Source organism: Heterocephalus glaber, unplaced genomic scaffold, assembly GCF_053883595.1.
Source record: "Heterocephalus glaber isolate CG9 unplaced genomic scaffold, H.glaber_assembly_v1.0 deba00000818, whole genome shotgun sequence".
NCBI lineage: Eukaryota > Metazoa > Chordata > Mammalia > Rodentia > Bathyergidae > Heterocephalus > Heterocephalus glaber.
In genome coordinates this window covers 13,976,768-13,995,792 of record NW_028258164.1, presented here as the reverse complement: position 1 = coordinate 13,995,792, position 19,025 = coordinate 13,976,768, and the positions used below count along the sequence as shown (strand labels likewise).

At 46.9% G+C, this 19,025-nt stretch overlaps 1 pseudogene; it reads left to right on the top strand.

Annotated features, from left to right (window-relative positions):
• The first annotated feature begins 13,820 nt into the window (after window positions 1–13,820).
• On the top strand, window positions 13,821–14,532 carry LOC101723066 (ferritin light chain-like; annotated as a pseudogene).
• Window positions 14,533–19,025: the final 4,493 nt, after the last annotated feature.

The following is a 19,025-nucleotide window of genomic DNA, read 5'->3' as shown; positions in this document are numbered from 1 at the left end:
GGTGAACAGAACTCTGTCTCCTTCCTAGACACACGGTAGATAATTGTTGAATACACAGTTCCTCACTAACATCTGGTAGGAGCAAATATATTGCTAGAGGTTATGAGTTGCAGGATCCCCTCTACCCAGCTGAAGCAGAACAAGATCCATTCGGGGAATCCTGTACATTTCAGACTCACGGAGCTGGGATCGACGGGCACCATCATGAGCATCTTCGCTTCCTGTCCACAGCTCTGCAGAGGTCCCCTCCTCTGCAGCGTGGGCAGGAGTCTCCAAAGCAGGACACCACCACAGGTGCCAGCTCCCTGCTTCTGTTGACACCCCTCACCGATGGCGGCACAGCTCCTCTCCCTCCCACATAACTCAGGCTTAAATCTGGGAGTCAGGAGGGTGCGGGTGCTTAGCGGGCCCTATATCCCACATGCACCCCCGACAGCAAGAGGCAGGGCTTGGAAATACGGGTTTCTCACCAGCCCACCACGAGGAAATCAGCAGTCACACTGTGGCCTCAGTCTGTTTTCTGTTGCTGCCACGTAACTCCTGAGATCAGGTGGCCTACAGAGAGCACAGGTAACTTGGCTTGAGGTTTTGGAGGTTCCATGTGCAGGAGCGCAGTGCCGGAAGTTGATTAACTTCTGGTGAGGGCCCAGCAAGACTGAGGGGAAGTGCATGCATGCAAGAGACCCTGACATGGGTCTCCTTACAGGCAAGGTCTCGCACGCCTGGAAACCCAGAACTTGAGAGGTGGAGCAGGAGGATTGCTGTGAGTGTGAGGGCAGCCTGCGCTACATAGTGAGTTCAAGGCCACCCTGGACTACATAGCAAGACCTTGTCTCAGAAAACAAAACAAGAGATTCTGCAAGGGGCTGCCAAGAATCCACTCTTGGGTGACTACTCCAGTCTTTTCAGAGCGGGAACTCAGCACAGGGAGCATGGGCCCAGCCTGTGACAAAGGCATGGCCCCCTGCTCAGACCCTGATCACCTCCTAAGGGCCTGGCCCCAAAATTTCCACAGTGCCCATAAATCCCGGCATGAATTTTGGTGGGGACACTGCATTCCACCTGGAGCAACTGTGGAGGTGTCTGAAGGACTCTGGGGAGCCGTGAGTGGCAGATGCCCACTACACTCCCTGCTTTGGGGTTCCCACTCTGAGGGGACGGATGAAAAGTGCCACTGCAATTTCCATTTTACTGTTAGCTTACTTGAGCAGCTCTGTCATCCCTGGGACACCTTCCTGTTCTGTGACATACCTGTTCCTTCCCTTTGCCTGTTTTCCAGTAGCTTTCCACGCTGCATGTCCTACCCTACCTCCCTGAAAGCAAGACCTAACTGGAAAATAAGCCCTACCATGATCTTTCAGGCGCTCATAATATAAACCTTGCCCCCAAAATAAGCCCCAGTCAAGATCATCAGCCAGGTAGATGCATTTCGTATATTTGCTGCAACACACGATGGACGAATTGAATTATGATGATGTTCCAGAAGATGACGTGACCGTATTTGAAAATAAATGTAGATTTTTGTACATGAAAAGAATTAAGGCTCCCCTGAAAATAAATCCTATTGCATCTTTTGAAGCAAAAATTAATACATGACCCGGTCTTATTTTTTTGGGAAAATATAATACCTGGTCAGATCTGGATGTTATAAATACCCTTCCCCAGTCCAGCATCAGTATGTTGGTGTAATTCTTTGAACAGAAATTTCTTAATTTTGACACAGTGAAAACAGCAGTTTTTGCCTTTTAGTTTAGATCTTTTAAGTCTTATTTATTTTTCCCTGAATTTATCTCCAGGTATCAAATATATCATTATGATTCTTTTCTACTAGCTATATAGTTAAATCTTTTACATTTAGATCCTTAATTTACATGGAACCCACGTTTGCATATAAAAATAAGCCCTCTAGCTTTACTTGCTCTTAGGTAACTTAATTGTTTTTTTCAAATTTTAATTTTTATCAGTACGTATTGTGGCACATAACGACTACATTCCTCGTGGGGAGTTGGTACATGCACATTACACATCTTCATTTTTTTTATGTCACCTTCCCCTTCTTAGGTAACTTCAAAATCACTTTTGAGGCCACAGAGCTGGGCCACACATTATTAGTTCCCTGTGAGCAGCACTCCTGGGTTTTTACAGCAATTGCCTGGGTTATCTTGCAGAAACCTGAAGGCCACTTTCCCTAAAACAGTCGAGCCCACAGATGTATCTGATAGGTGACTGCAATAGGTAAAAGGCTTGGCATTTTGGTCTTCATCTGTGTCTGTCCCTTTTCCGTTCCTAACCCTTGGATCAGAGTCTACTCATGCATGGAGACACGTTGATCATTTAAAAAACATTCGTCCAAGATTATGACCCAGGATTAGTTTGGCTGATGGCCCGCAGAGTTATCTGTGTTTCTTCTATCCCATCCCTGGGCTTTCTCCTCAGTTCAGATGCTAAGATTCTTTGCTTGTCACCAGGTCAGGACATTTCTACAAGATGTGACACCAGCTATAAGAGTAACTCAGGGGTTCCTGAGCGAAGCTGACTGCCCATGAATCCTCCATTCCAAGGCTACACAAAAACAGTGTTTACCCCCAAAAGAATGTCTTTTGAATCTGTGCCCATGACTACTGGTAAGTGACCAGACTAGCCCACTCCACTGCGCCAGCACAAAGCAAGCCCTTCCTTTGTTGCATGAGCAGTCTGCTTACCTCTTTGGTCAAGTGCTGGCTCCCTTCTGCTCTGGGGCTGAAGCCCCAGGAAAGAAGCCTTGCCTGTCTCCTTCCTAATGGTTCTACCATTTCCATGCCAAAAGACCGTGTTGTCCAGCAACAATGCAGCATTTCACCTTCTTGTGACTAGGGCTTTGGAGTGTGTCTTTGTTCCAGTAGGATAAATTCTTCCCTTCTTCTTCTTTAAAAATACCTTAGTGATTTAAAAACTTTTATTCTTTCCTTAGAAATTTTAGAATAAATTTATTCAGTTCCTTTAAAAGTACACTTGGGGGCTGGGGATTTAGCTTAGTGGTGTCGCTATCTGCCTCAAAGATGCAAGGTCCCATGTTCGATCCCTGGTACCCCCCAAAAAAGAAAAATAAAGTACAGTTGGAATTTGGCAAGGATGGAGATTGTGACAGTACTTTGCTGGTATTGATTTTTTTATATTAAGTTGTCCCATATAACAGCAGAGATTATTGCCTTCACTTAGATCTCCTTTTTATCTTCTTTAGTAATGGCTAAAACTTTCCTTCATAGAGGACTAGCCTATATTTTGCTATTTTTTTGTTGCTATTGTAAATGATATCCTATTTCTTCTTATGTATTATGAATGGCTATATGGTACAGAGAAAGTGGTATTGATTTTCCTGTTGGTCTTCTATCCAGGAACCTTCTTGTCAGTTCCAATAATTAGGCCAATTCCAATGTAGATTATCCTATTGTCAACAAATAACAACATTTTTATCTTTTTCCTTCCAATTCCTATGCCTCTTATTTCTTTTCTCATGTAACTTTGGCCTTGACCTCTGGTTCTTTGTTACATAATAGCAATGCCAATAGGTATCCTTATCATGTTGCAAAACTTTTTTCCCTTTCTTTTTCCCCTTTCCTTCTTTCTTTTCCTCCCTCCCCCCCTGGCTCCTTCCCTCCCTCCCTTCCTTTTCCTTCTGGAGATTGAGGCCCTGTCTCACATGTACAGAGCATGTGCTCTGCCACTGAGCTACACCCCAAGCCCAATGTCATCCATCATACTAAGGCTAATGTTTCTTCATTAGGCCTGCTGTGTGCTGGGGGTTTGGGGGTACAGTTCCCACAAACCGAGGCAGTCCGTTCCTTGTCTACTTTTCTGTATTACTCTATAGCTCTCCGTGGCAGGAAGGGCTGTCCATTCCCTCTGCTTCCAACCCCCAGCTCACAGGTGCCCACCAGCCCTTGGCACTGCTCTGCAACCAAGACTGGTGTTTACAGAGCAGATGTCCCTATTTGGGGCCCCATGCCCTTCGCTGACCTGGAAGTTCTGGGCTTAACCTGGGGACGGGGTGATGTCCCCCACCGCCTTCCACACACAGAGACCTCCCAGGCACATGGTGGCATCTTGTGGGCAGATGAGAGGGTGGCCTGGAGAGAACATTGCCTGTGAATTGGAGTGTCTTGAGTTCAAAGCTAGGACCTGACACTTACTCTCTGTGTGACTGTGAGCAAGTTATTCAGCCTCTCTAACCCTCAGGGTCTTTCTCGGTGACAGGAGAGACCGTGACAGCTCCTGGGGAAACAGCCTGCGGTGAGTGACATAACCCACAAAAGCACGTAGCAGAACAGGCAATGCCAGCTGTTGTATTAGGAATCTGCAGACGGAATATCATTAACATTAAAAGTATTGCTTTTACAGAATGTTTAATGCTATGCAAAGTGCTTTTGACAAGAGGTTAAGGGAAAGCGATACGAAGGCTAAGTCGACTTTTTTTTTTTTTTTAGTACTGGGGATCTAACTCAGGACCTTGCACTTGCGAGGCAGGTGGTGGTACCATGAGCTAAATCCCTGGCCCTAAATCAACTATTTGTGTGTGTGTGTGTGTGTGTGATATGGGAGATTTGGAGATTGAATCCAGGGCCTCTTATATGGTAAGGAAGAGTTCAACTGAGCTAAACGCCCAGCCCTTTGAACATTTAAAAATTTCAAATAAGGTTTTACTAAGTTGTCTACACTGGCTTTGAATTTGCTTTCCTCCTGCCTTAGCCTCCCTGGGATTACAGGGATGAGCTGGGATTACAGGCGTGAGCCCCTGTGCCTGGTTTCAATATTTATTTGAAAATATTTTAAAATTTGCAAAATAAAAGATCAAAGAGAGATGTATTGAAATAGGGAGTTATAGGTAATTTTTAGTAATCTTTATATTGTTTTGTGTTTTCAAATTTTTCTGCAGTAAATGGATAATTTCTTTCCTAAAACTCCGAAACCTGTTTTATGGGAACCAAAAGCTCCGTATGACTCAGCAGGAACCCAGATGCCAAGTCCCAGCTGCTTTGGTAGAAACAGAGTGCCACTGACCGGCCCGCATGTCTGCAGCCAGCCAGGCCCCCAGGAGCAGCATTTGTTTAGTTCTGAGTGTGGGTAGCCATGGGGACCTTAAGTGCCAGGGTGGCACAAAAATGTGACAAGTGTGCAGAGGTCACAGGAGCCAGAGGAAAACAGGGCTGAGGAAGCGGGGAGGGGTGGCATGAGCTGGAGGGAGCAGAAGAGTTCTCAGCCCAGTGCGGGAGTGGGGGGGCGATGAAGCACAGAGACAGAGAGGCAGAAATGGAGAGAGACAGAGATAGAAACACAGACACTGAGGCGGAGCAGGCGGATGACAGGAAGGGGGCACAGATCACGGGAAGGCAGGAGAGGGTACGGCCCTCAGGGTCCCAGCCTGGCACAGGCCCTGGGCACTGCCTTTCTGCTCAGTGTGAGGTTTAAGTGTGAAGTGCATGAGCTGAGCATGGCTGCACAGGCCTGTAGTCCCAGCACTCTGGTAGGCTGAGGCAAGAAGATCACAGGTTAGAGCCCTGCCTTGGTAAGTGCAAGACCGGCCTCCTGGCCGGTCACAGGTGCAGCCCTCCACCGTGTCCCGACTCCTTCCTGCCCTTCCCCATCCCAGTGCTGCTCTCTATCAGGGTCCCCAGTGCTCCCAGCTTGAAGCTGCTCCTTCCTTCCCCCAATCTTGGCCCTCTGAGGCCTGGTCTCTCGCCCTGGACACTCTTAGATGTACCTTTCCTTCCTAACCCTCCTGCCCGTCACCAGAGAGGGCTCCAGGAGGTTCCTAAACCCACGCTACCCATACAATAAAGTTGTAGGTTCACTGACTCCTATCTCAGAAGAAAGATTTTTAGGTTGAGTCAGTAAGAGGCACAAAGAGATTTATTAGACAGAAATTTAAAAAGTGTGTCTTTTAAGAAATGGCGCATGGGCCAGAGAGAGAGAGAGAGAGAGAGAGAGAGAGAGAGAGACAGAGACAGAGAGAGAGAGAGAGAGAGAGAGAGAGAGAGAGAGAGAGAGAGAGAGAGAGAGGAGAGGTCTTATGATCTGGAGCTGGGTATATTTATGGACCTTTTGGGTGTCTTCAAGATGGCCGCTCTAGGACGTGTGTTCCTACTGTCTGTCAGGGCGCCCAGTGGAGCTCTGTTGCAAAGCAGGGGTCTCACATTTCCTTGTGTCTGAAGCTGAGATCCACTGCCCACCATTGCTACTTCCTTGAGTCTGTGGGAGGAAGTGTAATTTACAGGGGAAAAGCACAGCCTAGAGCCCAATATATAGGCTTACTGTGTCTTTAGGACCCTTCAGAATTTTTTTTTTTTTTTGAGTGAGTTTCCTTGAAGGGAAAATGGCTTGAGTTCCTTTTGTGTCCTGAAGCTACAGTTCTTCTTAAAAGTAGACTTTAAATATTCTGATTTTTCTTTGTCCTTTCTACCCATCTTTATTTCTTCTATTCTGCCTCACCTCAGCTCTGAGTTAGACTTGAGGAACAAGTTGTCTTCTTAGCATCTGAATGGTCTCCCTGTCTCTGAAATTTACATTCCTCCTAAACGTGGCTTCTGTTGTCATCCCCATCATCACAGTGCCAGCCTGTAGAAAGTGCCAGGTCCAGACCACTCTGGTCTCCCCAGCCATTCTCTGTCACTCTATTTCTCAGCTCTGCATCTTGCTGGGGCTGTTGCCTGTGTTGTTGTCCCCTGCTCCTGCCCAGCCTCCTTGCCCAGCTGCTCAGAGGCATCAGGGAAGCCCTGACCCCTAGGCCAGACTCTGAGAGGGGGAGTCTCTGCCTCACAGTGCCATGGTTTTTGGTTCTTTCTTCCCAAATCCTGGGCTCTGTGAGTTGGGCCTCCCTGTTCACCTCAGGAGCACAGTCTAGAGCCCACACCATGAATGCTTGGTGGCTATTGTCATGGAGAAATGGTCATGGGGGACAAGACCTAGAAGGATGTGTCCTTGTTCCCGGCTGCTTCCTTTCTCTCTAGCTCTCTTCCCTTCTTTGCTTTCTGGCTGTGATGGTTTGAGCTGCTGTGCTCCACCATTCCCTTCTGTCATGATGTTCCTGCCTTGGAGCCAGCTGATCATGGACTGAATCCCCAGAAATCATGTGTAGGGAATGGGAAAGGGGATGTTGGAAGAACCCCTGAAATGAATTCTGGTCTCCTGTGAGCCACTACAACACAAAGCAAATTAAAGACAGGAAACAAGACAGAGAAAAAGCTAGGTTTGGATCTGATCAGTGCTGCTCTGGGCAGCAAAGACAAAGGCACCCTGAGCTTGCCACTATTTATTGGGATCATAGGGAGTATCAGACGATACAGCGGGCAGTGTTAATCCTAAATTGATAAGGATCTTATAATTGGAGGAGGTATCAGACGACTCAGAGGGTGGTGGTAATCCTGTGACCATGAGGATCTTATGCTGATGAGGATTTTAAGCTGATTAGGCCAGTGAGATGAGCAAGACGTTCTTACAACAGTAGGGGGATGAGTTAAACTGATGAGGAATTTGTCCCTCCTCAGGTGAAACCCTTCTACTCAGTTCTTAAAGAACCAGGATGTCTTCAGCTGATGTAATCTTGTCCTTGAGCATCACAGCATCACAGGACAACTGAGGCCTCAGACAGTCCTAATCATAATTTAATTGTGAAATGATTTTTTCCCCAAAATTATGTAGAATGGCTCCTGACAACCATGATCCAAATAATCCTCTCCTTTAAATTATCAGGTATTTTGTCCCAGCAGTAGAAAGGTGACTAGTACAGAGGATTACTAACCTTTATTTTTCAGAAGTGACCTCCTCCAAACAGCCCTACATCCTAACAGCACACTCAGCTGTGAGCTTGTCAATAGATTAATCCACTGCTCCACGATCCAATCACAACCCCCGAGCCCCACCTGTGAACACTCGCGACTATGGGGGACATATTTAATATGAACCATGGCACCCCCTAGGTAGAAGAAGGTGTGTTGAGCCCCTGTACAGAGACACAGTGGTTGTGTGGCAGGAAGGGGATCTTGGCTTGGCTGAGAGGGCTTTGTTGCTGGCATCCTGGAGCTAGGGGCACAGGAGAGCTGGCCTGGGGGAGAGAGAGGAAGGGCTGGCTTAGCACGATGAGCAAGATTCTTGTAGGACACTCAGGAAAAGAGTGGGTATGGGACATGTATCTGGGGGCCCTATCAACTGCAGGGCAGGCAGGGAGGGGGCTGCAGTGGTTTCCACTGGTTAGGAAATATGTGTTGGCAGAGAGAAATGCCCAGTGGCATATACAAATATGGGACTGACATTGCTAGCTGCTTCCAGATGTTCATTCTTCCATTCTCCTTCCAAAATGAACCTTAAAATTACTTGGGGTTAGCAATGCTCAGGTAAAAGACTAAAGTCCCCAGCTTCCCTATACAGCTAAGAGTTGGCCAATAAGTTGTAGATAGAGGTGAATTCTGGAAGTTCCTCAAAATGTGGGGCTATGCCCTTCCCTGTTTTCAGCTCCATTCTACTTCCTTAGGTGAAATGGCTGGAGCACTGGCAGTCACATTGGACTAGGAGGCTGAGGGGACTTCCTAGATGGGGGCTATGAAGAGGAAAGAGGCTGCATTTTGGACACCTTCCTGGAGCCTGTATACCAGGGCAGTGTTTTATATAGAAACAAATAGAACGCTCATGGAAGCCACTGTTAGCAGCTCTGTGACATTCAATGGAACTGGGTTCAAATGAAACCACTATGGTTCTGTGATATTTGCTCAAGCTATATAGCATCAGGCCGAGGCCATTTCCAATCTGTGTGTTGACCTCTGCGTGGTCCGCAGCGTCGCAGCCCTTGCCTCGTGGAGCCGCCTGCTGGGGTGCTGTCACCACCTAGTGGTTACACGGCAGATAGCAAGCTTCCGCCTGGCTCAAAGCAATATTTGGGCTGGCCATGGGGCAGGAGGTGACTCACTGCCTTGCTGCCTCACTGGACAGGAAATTAACACCAAGGGAGCCCAAAGTGGCAGCAGAGGCAAAAATCAATTTGTGGTGGTTTGCACCATGGGCGGAGTGACTCTCTGTCGCTGAGCTCATTAATACTTCCTTCTGCTGACCCGGTACCAACTCAAAATGGCCAGGGTTGGAGAGTTGAGTCGGAGCTGCAGCTATCAGTCTTGAAGCTTTAGAGATTCCTAGGTTCCTGGGAGCCCGTGGGATGGGACCCTGGTGTGCACCCAGCTCACCCACCCTGGGTGCCTGGCTGTGGTTTCCAGCCTGGTTGGAGACCCTCTCGGCCCTGATACTGTCAGCCCAGCCTTGGCAGTAAGTATGGCCCTAAGTAATGAGGTAGAGGAAGAAGGGGTCTGGGGGAGAAGCTTCTCATCTCATCCCCAGAACAGACGCAGGACTCTCAGGGGGCTGTGTTGTGCCCACCCTGCTGATTCCGCAGAGGTGTGGGAGGAGACTCACAGTCCCTGGGGAAGCGGGGGCATTCAACGAGTGACATGTTGAGGCCTGGCCTCGGGAAGGATGGTCACAGATAAGGAGTGGTTACCAGGGCCACGGTGGCAGCAGTGTCCTCCTCATCCCTCCTGAGTCCCCAGCGTGGCTGGCTTCTTCCTCATGCAAAACCTAGAGCTCCCTGCAGCCTTTGGCATTTGCATCTCCACCTGGCAGCAAGAGCTGCAAACAAACAAAATTGTCTGTGTTTTACATGGGGAGGAAATGAGTTGGGGCTGGAGGGAGACAGTGGGCAGTTGGCGAATCCTGGTTTGTCTTCTCTTCTCACTGGGCTGGCTGGGAAAGCTGGGGTGGGCGTGCCTCTCCTCCCTCTCAGAGGCCTGCCCTGTGCCTCCTGTGGCCTCTGCTCCCAAGCCTGGTATGGGGGTGGGAGCTGGCACATCTGTCCTGGGTGAAAATGTCTCTCTCCCTGGTGAGGATCGGGTGGGAGGCTTGTGTTGGACAAGGCTCTCCCTCCTGGTTCTTCCAGTCCACAGCCCCACTCACAGGGTGCCCCAAGAAACCCCGGGAGTGTTCTTGTTGCTGTCTTGATGCATAGGAGGTGCATAGGAGGCCTGTGGGATCTGCCCAGCCCAGGAGGTGTGGCCCGGTCCAGATGGGTCCAGACCCCCATCTCTGCACCCCTGGTCCTGTGTCGGAGAGAAGCGTGGTCACAGAACTCTTTCCTGGCGAGTTGGAGCCAGAGGGGGCTGAGTAGGAATGGAGGGTTTCCCTGCCCTTACATGGTCTTTTGACCTCTTGTGCTCGTCTCGGGTCTGTGTGTCCTGAGACCCCATCCTCGCCCTCCCCTCCTCTGTCTCTTGGGAACAGACACCTGTGGGCTGTGTCACCAGCATTCCCAGTCCCCACCCCCAGAAGGTGCTGGTGAGAGCCAGGCAGGATGGAGGCCGATACTTCCTCCTTCTGCACCAGTGGGACGGATCAGCCCACAGAGATCCCGGCTTCCATGGGTGACTCAGCCCCTGGGTCTGGGGACACCTCTTTTTCCTTCTGTCCCCTGCTTTCTGAGGGGGCACATCTTGGACCTTTTTTCCCGACCTGGATGCACCCAGCTATCTGACCATGCCCCTCAGGTTCATTAAAAATGATCCCCTGAGGTCCAGTTCCAAATTTTCCCTCTCCTCCTAGTTCAGCCTGACCCCAGGCCCACGGCCCTGCCCTGGGGAGGGACAGGGCCAACTGTCCCTCCTTTACTTCTTTCCTGCACCTGCCAGTGTCCCCAGGGGCCAGGGTCAGGGAGGGGTTTGGAGGAAAACTAGTGCTGCTGAGGTGGTCCTTCTTACACTGCTCATAGGCTTTGGGCGGCAGATGTTCAAAGACCAGCACGGTTGTTGGACACAGGTGTGCGTCCTCCCAGAGCATCATGGAACCTGGAACCACACTGTGCCCTGGTGACCTTGATACCTGCCCCCTGCATTCACTCTGTAGCCCCAACTGCACAGCTTTGTGTCCCTGCTGCCCTCCTGGGAGGGGCTGTTGAGTTAGGTTCCCCGGGCCATCGTCATAAGGCCCATAGACTGGGTCCCTTAAAGTCACAGAAAAAAAGTCTCTCACAGTGCAGGAGGCCAGGCCCCCCAAATCCAGGCATTGGTGGGGCCATGCTTCAGCCAAAGCTTCTAGGGGATGATCCTTGTGTCTTCCAGCTCCAAAGTCTGTCACCATCTCCATGTGATTTTTTTTTGTATCTGTGTCTGTCTGGGTCCTCTTCTCTTTGAAGGAAGGAAGAAAAGAGAGAAAGAAAGGAGAGAAAAAGAAAGTAAAAAAGAAAGAAGGAAAGAGGAAGGGAGGATGGGTTTAATGGGGCATGAGTGGCCTGACAGGCCGCAGTAACCCCACAGATTTAGACTTGACCACAAGCCCAAACCCATCCCTGAATTCTCACTGTCAGGGTAGCTCATTAGAAAGAATGAGAAAAAGACACTAGATTATTGAATGGAAACATTTTCAGAGTCCAGGGAATTTTTTCTAAAGCCCAAAGCTTTCCTTAAATGCAGCACTGTATGTATGGCAGAGCAAAAATTTCATGTGCTGCCTGGACATGTGTGAGCACCACAGGTTCCCAGAGGCCTGAGCATGTGTGACCCTGCTCTCTTCTGACCTGCTCCCCACCCAGGAGGGTCCCCGTACAGCTCCCTCGCCAGCCTGGCCAGCTGTGTCCCACTGGGTCCTCAGCCTAACTGGTTTCGCTTACCTGTCTGTCTGTCAAATTATGCAAATATCCAATTACACCCTCCCAAGGGAGCCAGGGCAGCCCACTCTCAGCCCTGCACAGCCCAGCTGCCTCACTCTCTTCAGAGATGCATCCCTCCAGTGGTCTCCCTTGGGGTGGAGAGGTGATGAGACCAGGAGCCTGCTGCACACACATCTGTGTGTTCTGTGTTTGGCTGGCTCATTCCATTTCAGGCAGAGGATGCCTCCTTGACGTTAGGGGAGAAAAGGGGGCTATGGGAGCACCCCACTTTCTAAACAGCACATCAGGGTGCTGCGTCACATGGGCTAGGAAGTGGTCACGCTGTGCTGGGAGCTCTGCTTTTCTCCAGCCTGCTTGAGTGTAAAGGGAGTGTACTGAAGCCAGGGATGTAATCAGCCTCCTTCCTGGGGTCCCCAGGGAATGACTCTGAGAGGTGGTAGGGCCTGCCTGGGGCAGGAGCCTACACCCTGGCTGTGTGCCTACTGCTGGTGGAATTCACAGGTCTTCCCTGGTGCCTGGAGCTTACCTGGAGCTTGCCTGGAGCCCAGGACCTGGGAATGTACATGAACTCGGGAGACTGGTGCCTCCTTCTTGCCAGAAGTTTGGAGGTTGGGAGGCTGGCTGAGCAACCTGAGGGGACCAGGCGGCGGGAAGATAGCACCCCACCATTCACAGCCATTCTGTCCTGCACCCCATCTTCCCTGCCCTCCACCTGTGCATCTTTCTAGATTCTGAATTTGGACATTGTGCAGGACCGCAGGTGCGGGGCCCAGAGGCGCCACCTAGCGTCCAGCCGGCGATGGCTCGGGAAGGAGCGTGGTTTGCTTCCAGAGAAGGGAAGGTTTCTTAGCGCCCGGAAAGCCCAATTGGTGCAGGAAGGAAATGGGATGAGGAACACGGCAAGGGTGGGGACAATCTGATCTAAATTTGACACATAATCTTGAATGTATATGTATTCTTATAAAATATGAACAACTATGATCATACTTATCTGGTATGGACATACATATTAATGTAAAACTTTAGATTTAAAAGCAGCGCCTTTGTTTCTTTTTCCATTTACATGGTTGAAGCAGTTTATGGAGAAAGACATCACATACCTGAAAAAGCAGCATAGAAGAAGAGTTTTACTATTCTTTGCTTGAGAGTTTGTATATGTGTTTTTAAAAAAGCTTTGAAATAGTTATAAATTTACAAAAGGTGGCAAAAAGAGTACAGAATCCTGTGTGCCTCTTGCTCCAGTTTCTCCAATGGTGACATCTTGTCATGGGCTAAAAGCGAGTGTCCCTTAAAATGCTATCACTGAGATAGTCACCCCCAAAGTGGTGGCAGGAGGAGATGGGGCCTTTGGGAAGGGATTGGGTGATGAGGGCTTCTTCATGGTGGGGTTAGTTTCCTTAGAAAAGAGCCTTGGAGAAGTCCCTGGTCCTTCTGACAAAAGAGGACACAGCCAGAAGATGGCAGATCTGTGAACCAAGAAGTAGGCTTCCCCCACACACTGAGTCTGCTGCTGCCTGGATCTTGGACTCCAGTTCAGGACCCGGAGCATTACAGTTCTGCTCTTTAGTGGCCATAAGTCTCTGGTATTTTGTTGCAGCAGCTTGAATGGACCAAGACTCATCCTATAATGCTGGAATCCAATGTCAAAAACCAGAAAATTGACATTGGTATAGACTTCGGAAATTACTCAGTTCTACCTCAGCTGTAGGTTTTTTAACCACTGCCCCAACAAGATACAGAATTGCTCTATCAGCACCAAAGAACTTCTCCTGCTACCTCTTTTATGTACATCTACTCTCTGGTCCTGTCCTCTGATAACTACTAACCTCCTCCCCATCTCTGCAGTTTTCTCATTTTGGGGATGCTGTGTATGTGTGATGTTATACCAGATGTAACATTTACGCTAAGCTTCGTGACTTGTGTCCAGGTTGTCACCTGCATCAGTGTTTATTCCTGCTATGCCAAGTAGTAGTCTATTGTACCAGGGTTTGTTCAACCATTTAGCCACTGGGACACCCAGGTTGTTTTCTAATCTGCTATTATGAATAAAGCTTGCAGGAACATTATTGCACAGCTTTTTGCATGAACATAAGACTTCATTTTTCTGGGAAAAGTGCCCAAAACTGTGATTGTAGAGCGGCGTGTCTGGAGGTCCCGCGGCTCTGTCTCTTGCTTCAACAGTGTTTAGACGGAACAGACCCGGGGACTCCCTCTTTTTCATCCTCCATCCACCTTCCAGTTACAGATTTCGGGACCATCATCTCGCCCATCTCCTGCTTCCAGGACTGGCCAACGCTGTTCTGCTGTGGGTAGCTCCTTGTTGCTGACTAGCCATGACTTCTCAGATTCGTCAGAATTATTCCACCGAGGTGGAGGCTGGCGTCAACCGCCTGGTGAATCTGCACCTGCGGACCTCCTACACCTACCTCTCTCTGGGCTGCTACTTCGACCGTGACGATGTGGCTCTGGCAGGCGTGGGCCATTTCTTCCACGAGCTGGCCAAGGAGAAAGGCAAGGGTGTCGAGCATCTCCTGAAAATGCAAAACCAGCGCAGAGGCCGAGTGCTCCTCCAAGACGTTCAGAAACCTTCTGAAGATGAGTGGGGTAAAACCCTGGATGCCATGGAAGCTGCCCTGGCCCTGGAGAAGAACCTGAACCATGCTCTTTTGGATCTTCATGCCTTGGCTCTGCCAAGACAGACCCCCATCTCTGTGATGTCCTGGAGAACCACTTCCTGGACGAGGAGGTGAAGCTCATCAAGAAGATAGGCGACCACCTCACTAATGTCTGCAGGCTGGCGGCCCCAGGCTGGGCTGGGCGAGTACCTCTTGGAAAGGCTCACCCTCAGACATGGCTAGGAGGCCTTTGAGGGGCTCCTGCTCACCTGGCATCAGGGCTTTGGCCTAACCCTCTCCCTCCAGCCACTAGGCAGCTTCTTCACCTCTCTGGAGCCCCCTCCCAAGTCTTGGACCAAAAGAAAATAAAGCCTTTTGCAGTAAAAAAACCAAAAAAGAAATCAAAAAACCCCTGTGATTGTAGAGTTATCTGATAAGTGAATGTCTATCTGATAGGCGAATGCTTAGTTTTATAAGAAACTCCCAAATAATTTTCCAGATACATCAGTAATGTAGGAGAGATCCAATTTCTTGGTGTCCTCATTAGTGTTTGGAGTTATCACCATTTTTAAATTTAGCTTTACTAGTTGGTAGGTAGTGACATATCTTTGTGGCTTTAATTTGCATTTCCCTAATGGCTAGTGTGTGCACCCATGTGTGTGCGTGTGCACTGATGCTTCCCACTGCTAGCTTTTTTGAGGGCTGTCTCAGCTTCCGGCCAGGGTCACACTCTTCTCTTGGTGATCCAGCACTGACTGGGCAGAGAGGCCAGGCCACTTCACCACCCTTCGTGGCCTTCATCAGGCCATCTTAGCTCCAGAGCATCCCTGGGGGCTGGCAGAGACTTTCAGAGGTCTGGTCAAGGTCTTTTGGCTCCTCAAGCCCACTCCTGTTTTTTTCCCAGGTGTTAGCTCCCCAATAAACTTAACTGCATCCGAGCATTTCAGCGTCTGAATTCTGGAGAACCCAATGAGTAGGACATGTTTGTTGGTGTTCCTGGTATACATTAGGTACAATTGACTCCTCCACTGCCAAAGTGATGGGCACCAAATTTTCCTCCATCTCCCACTCCTATGAAAGATGCTGTGAAGACATCTTTGTTCTCATCCCCTCATGGTCCTGGGTGAGAATTGCTTTCAATTATCTGTACTCTGGAGTGGATTATCTGAGTTATAGAGTTTATGGACATTCAATTTCACCAGGTGCATTTTGATTATGTTTCAGGAGGATTTTTCCCCCTTAGATTCTTTTACTGGTACATTTTAGGTATACAATACATTTACATTTATCTTTGGGTACTTGTACCTTTACCTGATATATCTTGGTTCTTATTTTTTCCCCATTTCCTGTCCACCCTTCCCTATTTACAACAACTTTGTTTCCATTTTTTCCTTTTCTCATAAGTTTTCCTTTCCCTTCTTTCCTTTCCCCTACCCCTCCCACTTCTCTTATCCTTTTGGACATTTTCTTCCTATTTCACATTATCAATTATTCATTTTAATCATTATTTACACTTTCAGTTTCTCACATCACAGAAACTATTTGGTATTTACACATGTGTCCTATTTATTTCACTTGAGAGTATCCCCTCAATATGCATCCATTTAGCTATGAATGTCTCTAGTTTCTCATTCTTTATGGCTGAGTAGTACTCCATTTTATAAAAAAAACACATCTTCTTTATCCAGTTTCCAGTTGATGGGCACTTGGGCTGTTTCCAAGCTTCCGCTATTATGAACTGTGCCGCTATAAACATGGGTGCACATGTATCACTGTGGTATGATTCTTTTAGTTCTTTGGGGAAGATACCCAGCAGGGGCATAGGTGAGTCAAATGGGACCTCTAGTCCTAGTTCTTTGAGGTATCTCCATAATGATTTCCACAGTGGTTGCATCAATCTACATTCCCACCAAAAATGGAGAAGGGTTCCTTTCTCTCCACAGCCCCGCCAGCATTTGTTATTGGTTGATTTCAGGATAGCAGCCATTCTTTCTGAAATGAGGTGGAATCTCAGTGTTGTTTTCATCTGCATCTCTCAAATGACCAGTGATGTTGAACATTTTTTCATGTATTTATTTGCTGCTTTTACTTCTTTGTGTGAGAAATGTCTGTTCATTTCAAATGCCCAGTTTTGAATTGGGTTTTTAAATTTGGAGGATCTGATATTTTTAAGTTCTAGATAGTAGTCCTTTGTCTGAGGTACAGGTGCTAAAATTTTTTAAAAATTCTTTTATTGGTACACTTTAGGTATACAATATGTTTACCTTTATCATTGGGTCCTTGTACATGTACATGATGTATCTTGGTTCTTATTTTTTCCCCCATTACCTGTGTGCCCTTCACCCCCTCCACCCTTCCCTATTTACATAGATTTCATTTCCATTTTTTTTCTTTTCTCATAATTTTTCCTTTCCCTTCTTCCCTTTCCCCTTCCCCTCCCACCACCACTACACCTTTGGACCTTTTCCTATTTCAAATTATCAATTATTCTTTTTAATCATTTTAATCCTTATTTACGCTTTCAGTTTCTCACACTAGAGAAACTATTCAGTATTTACACATGTGTGTCCTATTTATTTCACTTAAGAGTATGCCCTCAATATGCATCCATTTAGCTATAAATGTCTCTAGTTTCTCGTTCTTTATGGCTGAGTAGTACTCCATTTTATAACAAAACCCCACATCTTCTTTATCCAGTCTCCAGTTGATGGGCACTTGGGCTATTTCCAAGCTTTAGTTATTACAAACTGGGCCGCTATAAACATGGGTGCACATATATCGCTGTGGTATGATTCTTTTAATTCTTTGGGGAAGATACCCAGCAGGGGAATAGCTGGGTCAAATGGGACCTCTAGCCCTAGTTCTTTGAGGTATCTCCATACTGATTTCCACAGTGGTTGCACCAGTCTGCACTCTCATCAACAATGGAGCATTTGTTAGCATTTGTTATTGGTTGATTTCTTGATAGCAGCCATTCGTCTGGGGTGTGGTGGAATCTCAGTGTTGTTTTCATCTGCATCTCTTGAATGACCAGTGATGTTGAACATTTTTTCACATACTTATTTGCTGCTTTTACTTCTTTGTCTGAGAAATGTCTGTTCATTTCGGATGCCCATTTTTGAATTGGGTCTTTGAATTTGGGAGGTCTGATTTTTTTCAATTCTTTATATATTCTCGATAGTAGACCTTTATCTGAGGTACAGCTGCTAAAAATGTTTTCCCACATTGTACATTTTCTCTTAGCTCTGTTGGTGGTTTCTCTTGCAGTGCAGAAGCTTTTTAATAAGATGAGATCCCAGTTGTTGATTCTTTGTGCTAGTTCCCGTGCTACTGAGGATTTGTTCATAAAATCTTTTCCTATGTCAATGTTTTGGAGAGTTTTACCTAACTTATCTTCCATCAAGTTTAGTGTTTCTGTTTTAATATTTAGATCTTTAATCCACTTTGATATTAGTTTAGTGCATGGTGATAGGCATGGGTCACGTTTTAATCTTTGGCAGGTTGAAATTCAGTTTTTCCAACACCATTTACTAAATAGGCTATCTTTCCTTCAGTGATGATGGTTGGTTCCTTTGTCAAAGATGAGGTGGCTGAGCACATCTGTAGTTGTTTCTGCATCTTCTAATGTAGTCCACTGATTCTCAGGTCTGTGTCTTTGCCAATACCATGCTGTTTTTATCACAGTAGCTTTGTAGTATAGTTTCAAGTTGGGGATTGTGATACCCCCTGCCATGTCTCTGTTGCCTAGAATTGCTTTAGCTATTCTAGGTCTCCTATGGTTCCAAATGAATTTTTGGATTGTTTTCTCTAGTTCTGTGAAATATATTATTGGAATTTCAATTGGCACTGCATTAAATCAGAAGGATTTTATCAGTCTACATTTCCAACACCATGAAGCCCATGCCAGACTCACATTTGTGCCTCTCAATACCCTACTTATATTTGATGTTATCTAATTTTCTAATTCTGAGCATGTCTTGATAGGTTATCAGTATGAGTTTCTCTATAAATTAATTGCTTATATACTTTGTCATTTTTATAATGGGTTTCTGGGGTTATAGATTTTCAGATGTTACTTACATATTCTAGTTGCTAATCCTTTGTTCACTTGAGCTGTGGAAAATATCTTCTCCCAATCTCTCAACCTTGTCTATGATTTACTCTGTTGAATAAAAGACTGTAATTTTTTTATTGTTAATTTTGTGGTACTGGCATTAAACCCAGAGCCTTTGCACAAAGCTATATCCTCAGCCCTTTTTATTTTTAAATTTTGAGACAGAGTCATGCTAAGTCACTAAGTTGCCCAGGCTGGGCTTGAACTTGTGATCTTTCTGCCTCAGCCTGCCAAGTTGCTGGGATTACAGGCATGTATCACTTGCCTGGATAGAAGACTCTAATCTTGATGAAATTAAATCTATAAATTTTTACCTTGGGATTTGTGTTTTTAGGACTTATTTTTTATTAGTATATGTTTGTGATACATAATAATTTCATTCATCTTGGAGAATTAGTATCTATCTATGCATCTATGTATCTGTATATCTATGTAACTATGTATCTATCTTTGTATCTATCTGTTTGTCTGCCGGTCTGTCTGTCTGTCTCATCTTAATATTTTTTACTTCTTCTTGCTTTAGGACTTGATTAAGAACTCTTTCACTGATAGGTCACAGAAATGTTTTCCTACATTTGTTTTACTTTTCACGAAAACGTCTTTGCTCTACCAAGAGTCTATT